Source organism: Falco cherrug, chromosome 2, assembly GCF_023634085.1.
Source record: "Falco cherrug isolate bFalChe1 chromosome 2, bFalChe1.pri, whole genome shotgun sequence".
NCBI classification, from domain to species: Eukaryota; Metazoa; Chordata; class Aves; order Falconiformes; family Falconidae; genus Falco; species Falco cherrug.
Window position 1 is genome coordinate 32385961 of NC_073698.1, and position 21403 is coordinate 32407363.

General features: G+C 38.9%; 1 protein-coding gene across 1 annotated transcript in view; it reads right to left on the bottom strand.

Annotated features, from left to right (window-relative positions):
- GTF2F2 (general transcription factor IIF subunit 2) overlaps positions 1-21403 on the bottom strand; it is an 87563-nt gene that overhangs the window by 24975 nt on the left and 41185 nt on the right. The gene's annotated exons all lie outside the window — the stretch shown is intronic.

The following is a 21403-nucleotide window of genomic DNA, read 5'->3' on the forward strand; positions in this document are numbered from 1 at the left end:
TTATAGATTTGTCTGGCATGACAAATTCCAAAACCAGTTAATGGCTAAAGCACAAACATTGTCTAGCTTCCCTAATAGGAAGCTGGATAATTGCATTTGTCCGTAAGATCTGTGTGAAAGCAGACTCCATGCATGTGTAATTTGGTTGAGTATGTCTTCCACAGGAAAAAAAAAAAAAAAAGTAGTCTTGAAAGAAGCTTCAGGACCATTACATTTTAAAGCCTGCTCTGCATAGTTTTTCTTAATTACACCTAAGGCTGCAATAAAAATAAAAAACCCATAGATATATATATATATACACACACACACACAAGAAATACTACACACAACTTTCATTGGTTTGTCATAAACCTGCATGGAACTGAATGTGTTAATCAGTAATCCAAACATGAAATACAATATACTGTGAAACTATTATTATTGAGAGAAGAGTACAGTTTTCAAAAAACTTTGACAATTTTTAATTCAGTGTGTATATACATATCAAATGGCAGTGTAAACCAGCATATTTTAGTGTACTGAGTCTGGCTGGGATGGGCTTAACCTTCCCCATAGCATCCCATATGGTGACGAGGAGGGTGTTGGTAACGCACCATGTGTTGGCCGCTGCTGAGCAGCACCCACACAGCACCAAGGCTGCCTGTCCCACAGCCTTCATGGGCTGGTGGCTGGGGGTGGCCAGAGGTTGCGAGGGGACGCAGCCAGGACAGCTGACCAAAGGAACATCCCATACCATACGATGCCATGCTCAGCAATAAAAGCTAAGAAAAAGGAGGAGGAGAGGGGTGTTCATTATTAAGGTGTTTGTCTTCCAAAGCAGCCACTATGCATGCTGGGGCCCTGCTTCTCACACAGGGGCTGGACATCACCTGCTGATGGAAAGCAGACCATAAGTCTCCTTTGGTTTTGCTTTGCTTCCACACACAACCTTTGCTGTCTTCCCTTAAAATGTTTTTATCTCAACCCATGAGTTTTTCCATCTTATTTTCTCCCCCTACCCTGCTGAGGGAGGGGGAGTGAGAGAGAGCAGCTGGGTGGGTGTCTGGCAGCCAGCCCAGGTCAACTCACCACACTTAGAAATGCTAATAAATTTGTAACTTTATAAAAAGTTACCTTGGAATTAAGAGATCTTGAGAGCTGTAGGTTTTTAAAAAACATTTAACACTGATGCAAGAAGTACTCTGTACTGAGCAATACACCTACCGCTGTCTGCAGCTGACATACAGCAGTAAATATAGCTCAGCTCGGAACGATGTGATACCCAGATGTGCTGGGCAGCTGTCCTCTCTTCAGCAGCATACATGGTATATTTTAGGAACAATCACAGTATATCACATATACTTACTAATTTACAAAAAGGCAGGTTTTGTATTTTCCCCTCTCATATGTCTCCTATTAAGGTCCTTTCTTTTTACACAATACTATCACCTTGAAGTACACGCTTTGGTTTTTCTTATGTATTAATTACTGGCTTTGTACAAAAAATATAGTTATAAGCATCTCTAGGGGAACCAGCAAACAAAGCATCTTTTGTGAAAATTGTAACATTTGACAGCTTTGGAGCTGGTGTACAGTGTTTACATTGCGTGGGAAATTGGGTTTTTAAATTCTAGCCTGAAGTCCAGAGGAGCGAGGACACTCTAGAGGAAAGGACTGGGAAACAGAATCACTTAAAAGAAACAGCTGCAGCAAATATCTGATTCTTAAAATGCAAAGAATAGTCAAGCAATTACTCAGAAATGCAAGAAGCCTAACAGGTTTCTTCCAAACGGATGCTTTTGTAAGTTATTTCTGATTTTTTTTTATTTTTAATTTTTATTCCTTGCTCCACTGCGCACCCTTTAATGTTATTAACTCCACAAGATTCTGGAGGATTCCCACACCCTTCAGTGCAGAAGGAAATGGAATATAAATTACCTATCACTCTCCTTTATTGCTTGCAACATCTGTATCTAGAGCTGCAAACATTTTGTGTTTGTGCTAAGTGGGGAGAAGAAAGCTGTCTCTGCTAGCATGTTTCTTCAGCTATACAGAGCCTTAAGATTTCTATGGCAATTCACCATTTCAGCCTAAGCAGTTGCTGTTTTAGAGGTTACAGATCTGTCTGAGCTAAAGACGACAGATACTACCCACTGTATTCTTCTCTGCATTTGGCTTAGCAGAAGCAGAAGACAAACAGCTTTTCTGGTCTTGGTAATTTTGGAAAATCCTCCAATCTGAAGAAAAGAGGAAACTTCTTTTTCACAATGGGAAAAATGCCAACTTATGCAAAGCGCTGTTATAATGAATTTCAAATTCCTATCTACAAATTAAGAAAATTATTCACCATCATTTTTTCTTGAGTACAGATTCTATTAATGGCTGCATGAAAACTAGGTTTGCCAAAGGGACTGGCAGTACACAGCTTGGTAATGGAAAAAAGGTAATGAAAAATAATAATATATGAAAACAGAAATAATAAAGAAGGTAGTCTTGTGCATTGAAACAACATGCCTTTACAATAGGTGTTCTGGTATGCAATACCCCATGTCACTCATGAGATAAACACCTTACTGCAATGAAATACAACCAACATGAAACGGGACTTCTCCCTTCACATATGTTCCACGACAGACGGTACTGGAGTGGTATCTGCTGCAAACCAGATTAAATCAGTTTTAGAAACTGAATTCCACCGATGAACAGATTGCACCATCTGCTTCTACTAATATACATTAGAGAATGTGTATTTTCCATAGCTGCATATTTACTCCGTAATCAGAAGACTACAAGACAAATAGATATAGCTTAGCTTCAGAATGATTAAAAAGAATTATCATTGTGGATGTCAGGGTGTAAACAAAAAAGCAGTTAGGTTATTTGAAGGCTGTGCAATGAAGTAATGAAACAAAATTAGGCAAAAGAAAATTTAAGCAGCACACTGGGACACTAACAACCATTGCAGTGATGAGAGAAATAAAAATGCAGAAAGTGTAGATATAATAAAGTTTCTTACTAATAACATGTAGGAAAAAAAGAGAAATAATCTTCCAACTGAAGCCCAAGTAGAACTGGCTGGAAATCAGAATTTTTATTACATGCTTTTTGTGTTTTCAAGAAAAAAAACCACAACTTGAATAAGGAGGTAAGCCAACATTTAAAGTTTTCATGGAACAGAAAACCTTCCAAATTTTGTTTTGGAAACCCAAACATGATGTTCCCAAAACAAAATATGCTTTCCCAGTATCCTCAGCAGCTGCTGACTGAAATTAATATAATTCCTGTCATTTCACAACTGCTATTTCCATGGCTTGCTGTAGGGACAAAAATGACAAAAAACTACCTTAAAATCCAGCCCAGGGGCTGCCAGACCATCCATGGTACCTTGACGCTGTAGTGCAGGCGCGCAAGCTGCCTGGGAATGCCAGAGCCCTGCACTCCAGGCCAGCCAGCTCCCCTCGCCACCCACCGTATCAGGGCAGCCAGCCAGATGACTTCAGCAACACTGACACCTCATACACAAGACCCCTTCTTACAAGCAGCTGAAAAGTCAGGCTGACACATTGGTTAGATGCTCATCTGATATGCCAGCATCACAAAAATGAACCCAAGATAAATGCTTGAGATGCCAGGGTGAGATTTCAACATTATTATTCTATAGATTCTCAGTAGCGAGGATGATTATTTCCAGGCCAGTAATATACTGCAATTAATGAAACAGTATTTCATTAAAAATGGCAGTCTGCTTTCTTTTGAAAGGACAGTAAAAGAAACGAGAATTACTAGGGCACTATTGTGTCCCAGTATAAATTCATAGAGGTACTGAACAAGTTACATTGTAAGAGAAAACAGAGTAGGACTCTTCAGGGCTGGAAAAGAGAAAAATGAGAGACGAAGATATGACTGAGGTCACAAAACCATTTAGTTCAGGAAGACAACAAATAGGCAACTACTGCATGGTTTGAATACGAGAGCTAGCAGACATTAAACCTATAAAATGTAAAAATTCAAATCAAACACAGGAAAGCAATTCTTCACGCAACCTGTAAACAACTGATGGAACTTCTTTGCTGCAGGGTATTATGGATGCTAAAAGCGCATATGGGTTCAAAAGGATAAATTCCCAAAAGATAACTGTATTGATGGCTGTTAAACACCAAGACAACCCAACAGTTCTTGAGGCATGACCTGCTGCAAACTCAAGGACTGTGCTGACGAAGGATCTTGCCCTGTTCTAAGTTTTCTTTAAGCCACCCATTACTGGTGACTCTTTGTGACGTTTGGTGAGACAGTTTTTGCTCTGACCCAGCACAGTCAGTCAAAAATTCAGGCATAAATCATGTTATATGCATAAAATATAACATTGTGTGTATCACAGGACAAGCATAACATGCTGAACTTAGCAGGAAAACTGCAGAGATGCTGCACTTCCCCTTTCCCTTGAGCAGTGCAAGGCATGAGGTAAGCCCTCCAAGGTATACAAAAAAGAGAGCAGCCACAGTCCCTCCTCTGTAACTACAGCACAGCTACATGCAGGTCTGTAAGAAACAGATGAAGAGCTGGATGTGCTGAGCACTCGCTCCACTCCAATAAAACTGACAATCCAGAAAGAGAAAATGTACCAGACATCGTTGTGATTTCTTCTCACTCAATCGAAATGACAGTCATGAGAAATGTTAATTACTGGGCCAGTAATCAAATGTCATAGATAGCTATACTAGATGAGAAATAAAAAAAAAGAACGTTAATGTCATTCCAAATGTGTGGTAGATTTAATCAGCTTCTGCTCAAAGGCACCTCTTAACAGAAGGATGGGATCCAATACAAGAACATAAAGACATATATTGTTGCAATCCTATTGTTGGAAACAGTCTAAAAGACAGAAGAAAAATTGAAAGGAAGATTTTCTGACTCAAGTATTATTTCAAAAAAGCAAGGCTTTTGACTTCAGTCTTGAAAGGGAGAAGCATCTCATATGACCCACATAGACAACAGAAAGTAAGATGAACCTGGTTTTTGCCTGAAGCTGGGAAGTGGCCATGCCACAGAATTTCTGGCAGGACTTGCAGAGGAACACCATCAGTCCACTCACCAAATCTGGACTGGTCAGCTTCACACATCTATTTCTCTGCTTAAAAACACTGCATAAAATTGTCCATCTAAAACGCAAAGCCTTGCATGACCCTTGGATACACAGAGTACTAACAAACCCTAGCAGGAAGAGGAAAAAAAGTGAAACATTTATTCCTACTGGCCAATGAAACTGCAGAGAAATTAAATTACACGTTCAAGATGGACATCCATGACAAAGCTGAGTATTTAAACCCACAATAGAGAAGAAATAAAAGAACTATTCATTTTAAATTTACATTTAACTAAAAAAGTTTGCGAGTTACCACATTTAGGTAGGATAAGTAACAGTCACGATCTGATGAGAAGAGTCTCAAGCAGGGAACCCTGTGCATCTGTACAGACATTCAGACAGGCCCATCTCCAAAAGTTACAGAAAATGAAGAATGACAACGTAGACAGAAACATATTATGGAAAACTGGGAGTTTCTTTGCAAGAGTTTTTTACATAACCAAGAAGCCACAATTACATAAATAGGATTACTTCAAAAAGGACTAAAGACACACTACAGAGGAAAAAGGATAACCAACAAATACAAAAGAGAGGCCAATAGACAGCCATCATAAGATATGAATTTTCTGTACTTCACAGGAGATTAGGGACATCAAAATTTTGTTTGCATACCAGAGGTTCCTAAGAGGAGCACATCCATTTGTAGGTGGACATAGTGAAGTTGCTATTGCACTTTAATCTCCATCCAGAAGTCAAAATAGGGCAACCTCAAGGCTATTTCAATGAAGAACAGAAACTGTTGATAGAGTCAAGTATTTCTTTCTTGTAATCTTGTTTATTTTAAAAAAATGTCTACAGCTTCATTTTCCTTGGAGATGGGCTACTAGCTGCTTGTTTTGAGTCATTTACTTTGACAGAGTTATTTCCAAGAAGCTCCTATCTGCTGCAGCCAGAAGCTATGTCTGAACAAGATGATTCTCTTGTCAGCTGGCTTTTATATAGCTTAAATCCTCTAAACCTGACTTTTCTTTCCCTTCTTTATTGATACTGCAATGAACTGGAAGTACTTCTGCATCTTGTCAAACCATCAACATTTTTTTTCCGTTTAACTTAAGAAACATTCTGAACAAAACCAAAGCAAAAAATTACTTTTTTTTTTTTAAGTAATACGATGCCTTACTTTGAATGAAACTACTGATTTATCTTAATAGAAGGCAAAAAGGAAGTGTGTGCTAATTGCCTGGGTCCCTGAGAGCTCAGAGCAGATGATCCTTTTTAGACTCAATTCATTTCACAAGGTGCTTTCAATTCACACTCAAAACTGAAGACAAAGCCAGGTTCAATTTATTTTATTCAGACAGTAACTGAGTCCAGGGTACTTGCTTGTGTTTGTAGTGATTAATGAAGAAATGCAACTGTCAAGTCAGTGCAAGAAGCCAGGTTATCCAAAGAGCACTTGGGTGACAAAGCAGCACTTAATAATTCTGAAGGCAGTGTTACAGAATGGGTGGCCTCCACCTTGCATTTTGTTTCAGGTAAAAACCCACATGATTACAGCAATATTTTCTTTGCTTACATAGTAGATGCAGACCAGTGAGAAAAGCAAAAAAATTAAAAAAGCAAACAAAGTATTATATGACCACAGAATATACTTAAGACATAGGACTCTGCACCACCATTAAAGGGCTGGATTTAATGCCTGCTGCATCCAATGGAAGTTTTCCTCCTGGATTTGATAGGTTTCACGGATCAGGCCCGAAGAGCTTCTAATAACCACTTGGTGGATGTAGCATGCCATGAATTCAAAACATTTAATTTTTGCCTTTAAAATTTTGCCAAATAAATGGCTGGTACATCAGTCACTTTGTATATGAATAAATACATTGAAAGGCCCATATAAACACCAAATCTGACTGTGTAACAAGGTGTTTCCCTTGCTTCCAAAAAGGACGTAGGTCATTCTGAAATAGTAAGAGCTTGTGCACCTGCTTTCTGGCAATATTACTTCTACTCTGCACTTAACAGGATTCCTAAATCCCAGACCTAAACTCTGTTTATTCTTTTATTAAAATAACAGCATACACGACATTTGGGCAAATGTGCTTATAAATCTTCTTCATCTTCTCTGGTTGATACATAGGACACTTGTGCTTCACTCATTAGTTTCTGAAATCGAGCTGCCCATAATCTATGTAACTCCAAATTATTTCATGCATAATTAGGCACTTCCTGATTTTCATTACTCATGTTTATCTCTGTAATATTTACACGGCACCGATCATACAGCTGCCCATGTGCAGACTGGAACACATCGCTAATTACATACGTTTAATTTGGTTGTATTCCGTTACAAAAGAGGATATTATTTTCAAGGGCCTTGTTCCAGCCTCATCACCCAGATGTTCAGGGACCAAGAAGTCTCTGAGGTGTACAAGCTCATTTGAATTTACTGGCCCTTTCAGAAAAATAAAACCACAAGTAAAATATGTATGCCATTTTATTTCCTAACTTATATACCTATAGCTAAAACATACCAGCTTGGTTTCACTAAAGCTGGTCACACATTACCTGTGATTCCTTACATACTGTTTTACAATATTCTATTACAATTACATAAAAATAAATGCATCATTTATCGGCTTGAAGTTTGAAATCTTTGTTAGAAAATAATATCAATAGATCAGTTTATGATTTGTTTGCTTTTTTCTCATCAATTTAGATGAATGACTACACCCTGTTTAGGCAGGCAGCTGCTTTTCACAAATCTGATTTTCCTTCATACAGCTGAAGTCCCAGTATATACACAGAAGATGAAAATACAATCCTGTTTATTTCCCCAAAACTTTATCCTATCCTCCATTTTGCCAGTTTCTAGACTTACACAAATGATATGCTTAGGTAATTAAAGCATGTGAAACCTCCCTTTCAGTGGTACTATGCGCATTTATAAACGTGAAGTAGGGTGTAGTAGAAAACAAATTATTTGGTTATAAGAGCTGATAAAGTAATTAAACCAAGTAATTCCCATATTGCAATCTATGTTCTGAAAAAATTGATTACATAGACACAGGCTATGCAGCAACTAATATACTTCATGAACACACAAAATCATAGCTCATTTTCCATAAGCATTAGTTCTTCGGTATGCTAAGGAACAAAAATCAGCATATGCATACTACAGCTAACGTATATAATTTACCAGCCCAGCATTTCACTTATGTAAGTGCTTAATGAAATAATAATAATAAAAATCTAAATGCTATATAATAAACATACTCTGCAGAGAACAAACTAATATCCAAATGACATTCAAAATCACTTTTTTTTTTAAAAAAACAGCAAAAGGATGTATTAATTGATAATTCTTTCTGTCCCACACCAAGCAGCTCTAAAAGTTTAGGATAGAAAAGGGAGAAAAGTATCTGTGTATGATTTAATAAAACAGCTCAAATCTGGAAGAACTACTTGCTAGCTTTGTCCTTGCTAGGGTACCACAAACTGGGTACTGTACCCAGTTTGTGGGAAACATTTTGTCCCCTAGAGTGGATACTACATTGGATATTTCTCTACTAATATAAAAAAAGAGCTAAGAAGAGTTAAAAAGGAAATAGCAATAGAATGAGTTTTAATAATCTACTAAGATCGGGTGATTTCGGTGTCAGTTTAGAAAACCCACAGCATTACCCCTACTCCATTATGCGGCAGCATAACTATGCTGTACATGTTTCTCTCCAAGTTACCCTGAGTATCTCTCCTGGTTGATATTGCAGTAATACAGTGTATTTCATATTAATTTACACTTGTCATAGAAAGACAGGGGAAAAGGGTTTAGGTGTACACAGTTAGAAATTAAAATACACACTTCAATTCTGCTATAATTTAATAGGAAATATCTGTATGATTCAGTTTCACAGCATACATGAATATAAATCCTCCAGGGATTTAATTAGCTATATTTCATCATAAATTGCATTCCCATAGACAGATGCTGCTCCTGCATCATGCTGATAATAACAAAGACCAACTGACACTTAAGAGCACATCTGAAATGTGTTTTTCTGAAGACATTGGGTACAGTAAGAGAATCACTAAATAGTGCTGAATAAAAGTATCTATGGTTTTTCCAGTTGGTTTACCGTACTGACTTGAAGAGCACTTTATTTTATATGGTATAACCAAATTAACCTCATGAAGTTGTGCATTCTGTCAATCTACAAAACGTATATTTTGCTTCTCACATCAAAAAGGCTGCATATGAAAATTCTGTTTGCTGTACCTGTCCATAGCTGTGCCTTAAAGAGCCTACAAAAACACCCACTTGTTTTAAAAATAATTATTTTGGTTGATTAACCTTTTGTCAGCTGAAAGGTCATTTCTGCAATAGAGCTGTAGTGCTATTTCTTAGTGCTGTAAGCATTTTGATCATGGTTTCAAGATTTTTAGGATGTAGTACTTTTCCTTGCATTTTATTTCAGAGAAAGAGAGCCTACTTTTCAAGGACTTTGTTGAAAAGTCCATTTTCAACATGCGCTACCAATTGAAAGTAGTTAAATGATCTTGGTTTTTCTAAGCACTTCCCACAGGTGAGAACAGGAGCCAATGTCTGAGCTGAAATTAGAAGTAAAAATAAAGTGATTATTTGAAATATAATTTGAAAATTATGTAAGGGGGTTTCTTTCCATTTTGAAAAGTATTATATAAATAAGAACCTAAGGCATATTTCTCTCTCAGCTATTATCATGTAACATCTCCAGGTATGCATCCACATATCAGTGTTGATTTCCATGTAGTCTGCTATTTTTATCACACGTTTTTATACTCCCGCCTACACTCACATACAGTGAAATTTCTCTTTCAAGATGACTTCTCAATTCAAAATATAATACAGAAAGCTGGGATTTTCTTCCCTTTTTTTACACAGAGAAATCCAGCCATGGGTATTTTTGTGCTCCCATTTCTCCTGTCTGTTTTCCAGTTAGAAAAAATGGAGTGAACTACAATACAGATAATATTCAGCTTTGTAACAGGTTTTGAACATAGGGCTTCCTTTAACCTCAGGTACAGTTATAGTTAACACTGTTGGAGAGCTAGGAACCTGTCTTTTCCTTCTTTCAGATATGACACAGGAACTTTTAAAAATGAGCTTAGCAGCCAGGATGTGTGTCTCATTGCTTCTAGCCCCAGCTAAGCCTTTTTTTTTTTTAATGGAAATGATTTTGCAAGTGATTTTTTCACCTCCCGCTGCTTTTAAATCAAAAGTGGTTGCATTGTCATGGCCATGATGGTCTAAGGACTAACAAGAGCCTGGGTTCATGAGAAGTTAAGCACTTGTGTTAGCCTGGGGTTTTTTTCACCTTAAGGCTGTTGTTACATTCCCAAATTATTCTAACCTGAGTTAACATAGTTCAATCAGTTCTACAGAAGGAAGATGCCTGTGTGTCTCCGCTGTCTGCAGACTGGAATCACAAAGCCAGAGCCTTATGTTATTCACAGAAATGAACCCTGTAAAATCCCAAACTTCCCTATGCCTGTTAATAGGAGTGCTGCACAAAGCCGCAGAATTGAATACAGTCCAGGAGCAGAAGGAACAGAGGAAAGCTCTTTGGTGAGCTGTTTCTTCTCCTAATTCTTTAACTATTTCTTCTTTATCTTCCTCCTTGGCAAAGTCTCAGTCAGCATTCAAGCACATACACACAATCTGAGGGAACAGCAGGACAGTAATTCAAATTTGTATTACAAGTCACAGGGTACAGTTCCTCCTGATTCTGCCACTAGCATTAAAAAGAGGGGTTAGCTAGATACTACTGCAAAAATAACAAAGTATTCAAAGACCTTTAGATATTATACTAATATAGATATCTAATCTATATAGATAATATTGATTAGAATATAGATACTTCATTGACATTAACTTTCATTAGGACCTAGCCTGTTTACACTTCTCTCAGCTACTGTTTCAGCATGTCCAGGACCTATGAGGTAGTGCTGTATCCATTAATTTCTGGCAGGTCTTTTTGGACTTGCAGCGGACTGAATCCAGTGAAACATCTGCCAGGACAGATTAATACACTAATAAAGTTGGAAGCTTGCTATCTCTGGCATTAGTTATTTGTAAAATCAAATGTAAATTGTCAATAGATTACACTGTATGAGCTGAGCACAGAATTGCTTTACATTTTAAATCTGCTGATGAAGATGACCCCTGGATAAACACACACGCAAGTTCATCCGAGTCAGAAAGGGCCACCCTAAACTCCTACCAGCAAATTTTTGACAGGGATTGGCAATGCAGGGGAGCATCCAGCACACTTACAGGTTTGAGTGAGGTAAGTATGCTGGATGAAAGAAGGGAAGGAAAAGTAGGGGATGGAAAAGACCACACTTCTGTGTAAGCAATTAAAAAAAGTCATTCTGTCCTCCAGAACTTCCCACCCTCAGTCAGTCAGCCACCGCAGGTTTCATTATTGCCCTCCTCCACCTTGTTAGTGTAAGTTCCAGCCTGTGCACACAGTGGTTTCTAAGTTGTTCAGAGATGGTCCAACTAGATATGGCTTTAGCTAGCTATGTTACAACACCTTAATAAAGACAGTGGATCCCAAAGAGAAAAAAAACTTAAGATGTTTGATAGGGCAGGTGACATATATCAATATATGTTGATATGATACACATAGATATTAATAGGATATTAATCCAGTTGTGCAGAATCACTTAAAGTGCAAAGCATTATCAGCATTTAGGTACCTCAGAAACTTGGGTGAAGCTGAGCACCCTTCTCTTTTTCTTAATTGTTATTTCCATTTAGTGGCTTTGCTATATTAATTACACTCTATTGGAAACTTTCATTTCAAATACCAGCATATAATCTCTCTCAGTTTCACGTTATGCTATACCTTCTTTCCAAACTCATGGCTTGCAAGCATCTGATACAGGAGGAGCTGACAACTCTCAGGTGCTGCACTATAAATTTTAACTTTGTATTTGGACATTTCAAGCTTTTGTGAGCTGCTGGGAAAGCACAGTGCAGTCACCTGGAACAGTCACCTCCAAGGCAAAACAGATCTTCACAATTCCTGTGCAACATGGCATTCCTGCCTTCACCGCATGAGCAGAAGTCAGTTCTTTGCCTTAGGCATGAAACTGATTGTCCAGTCTTATATCCACATACTACTTTCATAAAATCACAGAACGGTTTGGGTCGGAAGGGACCCAATTATCCAGTCCAACCACCTGTCATGGACAGGGACATCTTCCACTAGATCAGGTAGCTGAGAGCACCGTGCAGCCTTGGCCTTGAACACTTCCAAAGATGGGGCATCCGCAGCTTCTCCAGGCAACCTGTGCCAGTGTCTCACCATCCTCACTGTAAAACATTTTTCCCTTATGTCCAATGTCAACCTACCCTCTTTCACTTTAAAACCATTGCCCCTCGTCCTGTCACTACAGGCCCTTGTAAAAAGTCCCTCTCCAGCTTTCTTATAAGTCCTCTTTATTACTGAAAGGCTGCAATAAAGTCTCTCTGGAGCCTCCTCCAGGCTGAACCCCACAATCCAACTCTCTCAGCCCTCCTCCATAGGAGAGGTGTTCCATCCCTCTGGCCATTTTTGTGGCTCTCCTCTGGACCCGCTCTAACAAGTCCAACTGTGGCTTGTGCCGAGGACCGCAGAGCTGAATGCAGTACTCCAGCTGGGGTCCACCCAGCTCTACCAGAGGAGCAGAGGAGGAGAATGACCTCCCTCAACCTGCTGGCTATGCTTCTTTTGATGCAGCCCAGGATATGGCTGGCTTTCTGGGCTGCAAGCACACATTGCCGGGTCATGTGCGATTTTTCATCTACCGATATCCTCAAGTCCTTCTTGAGGGTTGCTCTTGACCCACTCTGACCACATCACCCACTCTGCTGATACTGGGGATTGCCCCAGTCCAGGTGCAGGACCTTGCATATTATCATATACACATGCATGCTACAGAAGCCAACTGTATTATACAACGAACTCAAAATTGTAAACTAAACTTTGATGATTACAGGTAGCTGACACAAAACTGCTCAGTTTCAGCTTTCTTCCACAGGCAGCAGGGAAGGAAGGAACTGAGTGGCAGCGAGTCCACAGCACACTTATGCTTTCCTGTCGGGGTATATTACACAGCATTCAACATACAAGGTTAGCTCCAAAAAAACTTCTCATTTTAATCTCAGGTATGGATTAAAGCATATCAGCCCTACAATGGTTTCACATGGACATTCAACAACCATACCTACAGCCAGATTTGTAATACTTTCTATCAGTGCAGATGCATTTATGTTAGGTCCCACGGATGGTACTGGCTTAGCGCATAGTGCAAAATTTTCAGCAAAGCAGCACAGAAACTGAAGTGACAGTGATTAAATCCCAGCCAAAACCACTAACTTCAAACAAAGGAGACAACAGCTTACAGGAACATCATAATAGATCACAACCAGAAACCGCAGGAATTGTGTGACTATTGTCTACGAGGTTCACTTCAGAAACATATTTCATTAAAAAGCACAAAGTAACTTGCAAATTTCAAAGTCATTGTAGACTCAAAAGGAAGGAATAATTTCATGATTTGCACATCACCAGCACTGACATTTAACATTCTGTTGATAAAACATCATTTCAACGAGAAACCATCTCATTCCCTCAGTCATATTAGTCTTGCAATGGTAACAGAATTAAAATAGCAGCCTATATTTTCTTAAGGCCATAAGCAGAAGTGTCAGTATTTAAATGCAGGCATGGGAAATGTAATTTGAAAACCGTCATTTTTACAGTATTGTTGAATTTGTGCATGCACATGAATGTACATAAGAAATATTTTATGTACTGGTCCTTTGTATACATTTCTGCATCTTTCAGGCTGTGGAAAGTAACATTCTGTAGAAGAGCTTTTGTTAAAAATATTATCGAAAATTATTTGCGCTTGATTTGGAAGGTAAATAAAACCCCTAGGATTTTAAAGTTCCTTCCCTGTATTTGCAACTTAAGTACAATTTGTTGGCCTCTGATACTGGCAGTCTCATTTTCTCCATCCAGATAATTAAAGGAGAAAAAAAGTGAGTTTAAGTACGCTGAATGACTGAAATTCAAATGATTTTACATTGTACCTCTCTCTTTAAAAAAAAATAACACCAAACCCCTCCAAAAAGTAACTCACTCTTCTTTTTCATTTCATGGTGTTCATTTGAACTCAACTCCCAAGCCATTTTAAAAATGTCCCAGACTCAAGCACTGGCAGGTGGCTGCACAAAGTCCCCTCTTTTGGAAAACATTTCTGGATTGTGCCTGAAACTAAGTGATAGTTGCAGTGCTTTTAGTATGTTGTATGAATATCTGAGGAATTCAGAGAATGAAAGATTCTCCCATAAAATATAATGCTGTGATTAATTTCCAAGGCTGGCATCTTTTCTACCCACAAAGCCTTTGAGGAGCACAGGAGATACCTCTGCTTCCCTTGTGGTGTAGCTCTCCCTGTGGCACTCTAGGAGTTAAGCTCCCACTGGAATTTTGCTGTGTCTTTGGGAAATACATCACCCACTGATTGCAGGGAACCCCACTTTGAGAAGCATTGGAGCCCTACAGACAGACATTCCCTCAAAAAAGAACCAGAAATAGAGGATGGATGGTTTGTCATCTTTGAACTTGTTTGAACTTGGCAACATCCCAAGTAACAAGTGCAATTTGGATGGACACATACGTACCTGTCACCCTTCAGGCTATTTTTTTAGTGCCTTCCTGCATTTCCATAAATTTCAGGAATATTTTAATAAGCCAGGAAATCAACACGTCAGCAACAAAGCTTGCCACTTGGCAATTCCAACCTTTGATTTTGCACCAGGATAACTTCTAGTACTTTGTGATATCATACAATTTTTGGAGCTCCTTGGCAGCAGGGTAACTGTTGGATCATACTAGTTCACTGATCTCTCACAAACTACAAATATCATCAGGAAGTATGTGAACAAAGTTGCTTATAAATAGAAGATATGCTGTGGTGATGACATTCTACATATTGTGTAAATTTGAGCTCGTCAGCCTGTTAGTTGCCAAATCAGTTTTGCAGAACCCAGAACACCGGCAGTACTCAGGATGACTATAGCATCTGGCATGGCGACTAGGAAGAGATCCATGAGCTTCAGTGAGCTCTGCTCTGCAATACAGAAAACGAAGATTTACATCCAAATGCTGACACCAATGCAGAATGGGCCTTTTTTATACCAGCTATCATCCCATCTTTCCTGACAGGGTCAAGCATGACGGCAAAAGAAAAGAACAGGTTAGTACATCTAATAACACAGGATAAGCCATGGTAGTTAAAACTGCAATGTCTTTCAGAGATTTTCACCCATTATAGTGTGACTTTCATACCACAGATGGAAAAGAAGACGAAAAGAACGAATTGGTGCTGCCCTGGGAACAGGAAGGATGTCCCTAAGTACTAAACAAGTTGCTCATTAAAATCTGGAAAGCATCTTAGCAGCAGAGACACCTTTGTAATTATTGTAGCCCTGGTAACAGTAAGCTAAAAAGACCTTCAGCACTGTACGACACCAAAGACTTTGGTTTCAAAAGGAGGAATCTGTACCACTGATATTTAGGTTTACTGGAAATACAAGCACCCAGAACTTCTGGTGCTGAGCACTGGTACTGAATGAGGCTTTTTTCAGCCTGAAGAAACTGGCTGCGACTGAAGCCTGGACATATTCCAGGGGAACTGTTTTTAGCCTCACCCCTTCAGCAGATAAAAAAAAGAAAGGATGCTTTTTGGCTAATTACCACAAAGGCAAACTAGATACGTTCTTAAATGCAATGCTTCTGATGGCAAGGGAAAAGCAGTAATGTAACCAGCAGAAGACGAATACTGTTTTATGAACTATGTGTCATAGAAAGAAGACAATGAGAACTCTCTGTTTACGACTATTGATTTCCTTCTCCAGAGCACAAGGAAAAATCCATGCAATATTTGCCATAAACTCCTCTTAAATATGCCTCTCTAAGCATCTTTCTTCTTTCTGAAAATGACCTTCAGGCTAGGCTCCTCTCAACAATGTGCCTTTTTAAAAGGTACTGAACACATTCAGTATACCCACTACTAAGAAACACAAGAGCTTCCCAGCAGCATTTTATAACATGATTTCAATTCCAGAGAGATGCAGGAGTGTCTGGACACACTCTAGGGCAACTGGCTCTAAGTGGCTCTGCTTGAGCGTAGGGGCTGGACCAGATGACCTCCAGAGGTCCCTTCCCACCTCAACCATTCTGTGATTCTGTGCCCATCACCTGGTAATTATGACATTTAAAAGATGGAAAGAAGGCAAACTTCATGCCACTTTGTAACAAAGCCATTTTAAGGTAAAACAAAAGGAGAATGGAAAGTCAGCACATTATTCTCCAGGAAAAATTGGGATTGGAAATATATTAGCACATGGAAAAAATCTCCTATTTTTTGTACTTAATGATAAGTTACTCAAAACATCCTAGGGAACGTCTTTTTGTATAATGCTGAATCTTACTTCAAGACAAAGAAATTGAACTTTGGTATTGAAAAATCGAGGTTGCATTGACCAGCAGGCAGACGAGATATCAGTTTTGCGTAACAACGGCCTCCCACTTCAAACAAACTGAACAGCATTTATGCAGCGTATCAGTTTTTGTGCAAAATGCGTAAACGTATTCATACATATCTATTTCGAAAGGGAATTCATAGCCAACTAAGCATATCTACAAGAATATATACAAAGTGGCATGCCGGTCAAATTATTAATACTCTTTTGGTGGTAGGGGGTATTTGGGGAAAAAGAGCTGGCATAATGCTCATTTTCAGCAATATACTGAACTGTCAGTCAGACAATGCTCTCACAGTGTTTTAGAGAAGATGAGCAACTCATCTGTACTGATTAAATTTCAGCTCCTTGGCTAGACCACAAAGTGTCAGGACTTCCAGTGGCCTCCGTAATATGGTTGTAAAGAAATGTGACTTTTCAAACATGGAAGGTCATTAGTTATTCTAGAACATTTTCCAACCCGTTTCTCCTAGAAGCCTATCACACCTGGTTTTTTTCTGTAACTTTTTCCATGGACTTTCATCGCACTGTCTGTAGAAAACTCTTAAAAGAAAAAGCAAGAAGATAAACAAAATTCTTGCAGCCTTGTTACAAGCTGCCATGTTGGCAATTACCATTTTCACTAATGATACTTCAAGATGTATTTGAAGTTACTTAAGAGAATTATAGGCATTACCAGCCTCACTGAAGTGTTAAAATATAAGCTCTTCCAGGCTTTCTGTAATACTGGGAGTCCTTTTTTTTAAAAAAAAGTATTTCATGTACAATTCGGGTGAGTTCAGATAATACATAATAGTATCTATTATAACTATGTATTATGTATACAATGATTCAGATTATGTATTAGTTGAATCAAAATCCATTTTGAAAGGCGACCAGCATTTCAATGGCACAATTTAGAACGAAACAAGGGCTCTGATTTTATCCCAGCTTTTGCCTGTCATCCACTACTGCTGGGGAAGCGCTATCAAACACTGCATTTAACAACTGCTTGAATTGCACTTTGCATGTGCCTTCAAAAGCTCCCCCAAAAACTGGTGCCCAGTCACCCCACTGCAAAGGACCTGAGCAGTCCTGGAGACCTTGTAGATACTCAACTTGACAATGCCAGTTTGAATCAGGCTTTTGCAGAAGTCACTCACAGAGGCGGTTTTTCTTCCTTACCTCTTCCTCAAACTGAAACATAGTTTGAGTGTATATGATAGTGATGTGTTCAAATTATTTTTGAAAACAAAATTCTTTCTGTGAGGAAATGAAGAAACAGAAGTAAACAGAAATGGGAAAGGGGGACTGAGAAAGAATTGCAGAAAAGGAGCATTGGTTGTGGTCAGAGGGATGAACACAACAGATGTGAGGAGCAGTGCAAGGACAGAAACAGGTAATTTGGCAAAGAGAATCTGAGATGGGGTGCATGCCAGTCCCCCATTTTGCCTCTTCTGTGCACAGCAAAACCCCCTTAGGAGTATCAAAATCTTATTCTCATCTCTTCTCAAGTCATCTGGAGCCGGGGGGGATCCTAAATGTTTGGGAATCTTCTCTCTCCCTGTACCTTGTCCTTCCCAGTGCAGACAAGCCTCTTGGAGGACCTCTCTCTTTGGGGAGTCATTAACTCCAAGGTGGTTAAACACCGGGATCACAGAACAAAGATAATGGAAACAAAAATTTCTTAACCCTCAGAAAAGATAAAATTAAGGGACAGATAATGTCTCCTCATGGTGGAAAGCTGACTACAGTAAGATGAAGAAAACAGTTTAGTTCGGGTGGGACTGGCTGGGGTGGATGTGGAGCCTGCCTGAAGCAGACATGGATGGTGGGGGCACAAGACTGTGCAAACACAATGTGTGCTGTACAGTGAGCCATGATGCATGTAAGCCCACCGGTGATACACACTCTCTGCTACAACAGTTCACATGCCACAATTTTCCTTCGTCCAACAGGCTTGACGGGGCAAGAGAGGAAGTATCAAGCAGAAAGAGTAGCATAGGGACAGTATTCTCTGTGACCGCCACACAGTAACACCATCCACAGTTGGGAACAGTCTGCCTACTTTTTCCACTACACAGTCCAAATATTTTTAAGTGGGACCATGAGATCCACTCCCACAACACAGAAATTAGGACAGGAGCGTGGAAACCACATATTATTTTCCAGCTAGCAGCAACAGTATCAGCAGCAGTAATTGCAAATGTATCATTAAGGTGTTACAATGAACAAATACATTGTTAAAAAAAAACTTTCAGGAAATTCAATAGCATGCAGCTTTACTAGTACAGGATAGCTGACGTGTCGTGGTATTTGCCCCCCTTCTAGAACTTGAAATTAAGGAAAATGGAAAAAAATAAGCAAATCTCCCAACAACAAAACTTGCAAAATGGAAAATACCAAGTGACGGTCACACAACCTTTGATTTACCTTTCTGACTAGTCATCCCTAGACACACATTTGTACCTTGTACGCAAAGTGCTCTGAACATCAGGCATCTACACTTTTCCTGTAATCAATTCAAAAGCTGCTCCCTGGGAAAAACCCCTCCCATCTGCTACACTTGGTAACGCTTTCACCCATATGTGTCACCAAAATATGTGCTTTCATTACCCATCCTTAAACTTACACGTCACACACATCTCCCACCTAACTCCTGGCAGCGCCATCACAAGACCACCACCCTGTCCTCTCACTGAAACTCCACAAAGCAGCATGGAAATCAAATGCCACGCCATGCCACATACCCATCGGCCAATTTCGTTGACCCAGATACAGATTATATAATAGATGGGATCCATACCTGCATTTAATACCAGGGTTGTATATAATCCCATTTGGTCACTGCCAGCTCTCAAGAAAACGAATTATCACAGTTATTGGAGTGTGCAGCTTAATTTCATTTTCTAGATCTTAAAAATCTGAAGCAACTGCATTTATCTTTTAATTTTATTTCCTCCCCAACTCAACTTACTATTGTAGCTTTGAAAGCCTACACAACAGACTTGCTGTTTTATCAACATTATCAATTCCACCTTTGGAGAGTCTCTCTCATGTAGAGCACAACAGTAAATAGAAAAGTGAATAAAAATGGTGTAATATAACATAATTGTATAATTTATGTGGTTTATCTTCAATGCTGTTACCTTTTTAAAGCACAAATACAGACTGTAGCATGTTGAGGGTAGGAGAGAGTAAAGGGAATGAAGAGAAACAGTAGATCCTACTACTCAAATATGAGAGATGATGTTTGGACATAAACCAATTTCTTCTGAGGCTTTGACTGCTAGATCTGCTAAATCTCATGTCAGTTCCCACCAGATAAGATTTTTTTTTTTTAACTCTTCAGTAAAAAGCAAAAAACCTTCAACATGGGAAGTTAGAAACTAGGCATACACAACCTGACAATTTTTCGACAGGAAAGAAAAAACAATGCTACTATCAGTTTTCAGCTGCCAGGGCTTCCAAACAAAAAACCTGCCTTTGTGTTTGTATCTTTGTTGCTCCTATAGGAGTTGAACATGGCAAAATCAAAGACCAGAGGGCTGCGTGCATCCATGTGCAACAAAGTAGAATGCTGAAAAATTCAAAGTTTGGGTAGTATGTCATTAAAGCTATCAGTTTTGTTTTGGTCTCCTGCTGTTGCCTTACCAGAAGAAGCTTATCTGATCAACTAATAGAAAATGTGAAAAAGCACTTGGATCAGGCAACCTGTGATTAAAACAATTAGAAAGCAAATACATCTCACAGACTATATTTGTATATATTTTAAGTTGCTAGAAATGAATCCTTTTCTAGTAACATTGCATTTGCTTCATACTCCATTTCACACTGATGACAAAAATCATGATAGCAATCACAGCACTCAGTCTGAAATGAGGCAGTTCACTGTACAGCAGCAAACTTACAGTATCAATTTGCCAACAGCCAGAACATAAACTCTCAGATTTTAATGAAAACATTAAGGAAATACTGGAGCAGTTTAGATGAAAAGGTTAATAAAGCATAAGATACTGTAAATGTAGTATATGATACACAGAAAGCAGATCAGGAATTGGGGGAAAACATCACTTCGCCTTTTCTGCATTTCTTTTGATGATTGTACAACTAGTCACAGACAATTCTCTTCCTGAAATTTCCTGCTTTGCACCTCTCTATTTACAACAAACTTACAATACAAAAGGGGGATTTAATTAAAACCTACATGCTTAAAATATACAAATGTGCATTTAATGTAATACACAATTCAATTTCAAATCTGATTTATTGCTACTGAACATCATCAATTATCCATACGATATATGAAATCACAGGGTAAATTCTAGATGCAACAAATTATGAGGTTTTATAAAGTCACGAAATGATCCTGTTAAATGTATGCCATGCTGTTTCCATACCACTTCTGACATTTTCAGTCATTGACTTTCCCAGCAAGCACACCAGTTTAGGTCTAGCACTTCTCCCTGAACCCCTTCCCAGTTTGGACATTTTAAGTTATCTTTTCAGAGATGCTTTTCATCTAGCATGGCACAGTATTAAGCGGAATTAAATATGTGGACCATCCACATAGAAACCAATACTCCAGAAGCGTGTCCTGACCAGACCAATGTAAACCTTTAAGTCCTCAGAAAATTCAGCCTCAGTCACATTTTAATATAGCCATACATTCATACATTTAAGTATGAAGAGGCCGAATGTGTGCTCTAGTAAGAGCTCTGCACATGATGGAACACAGAAGTCTATGCCATCCCACCAGACAATAGCAGAGGGAGGTGTAA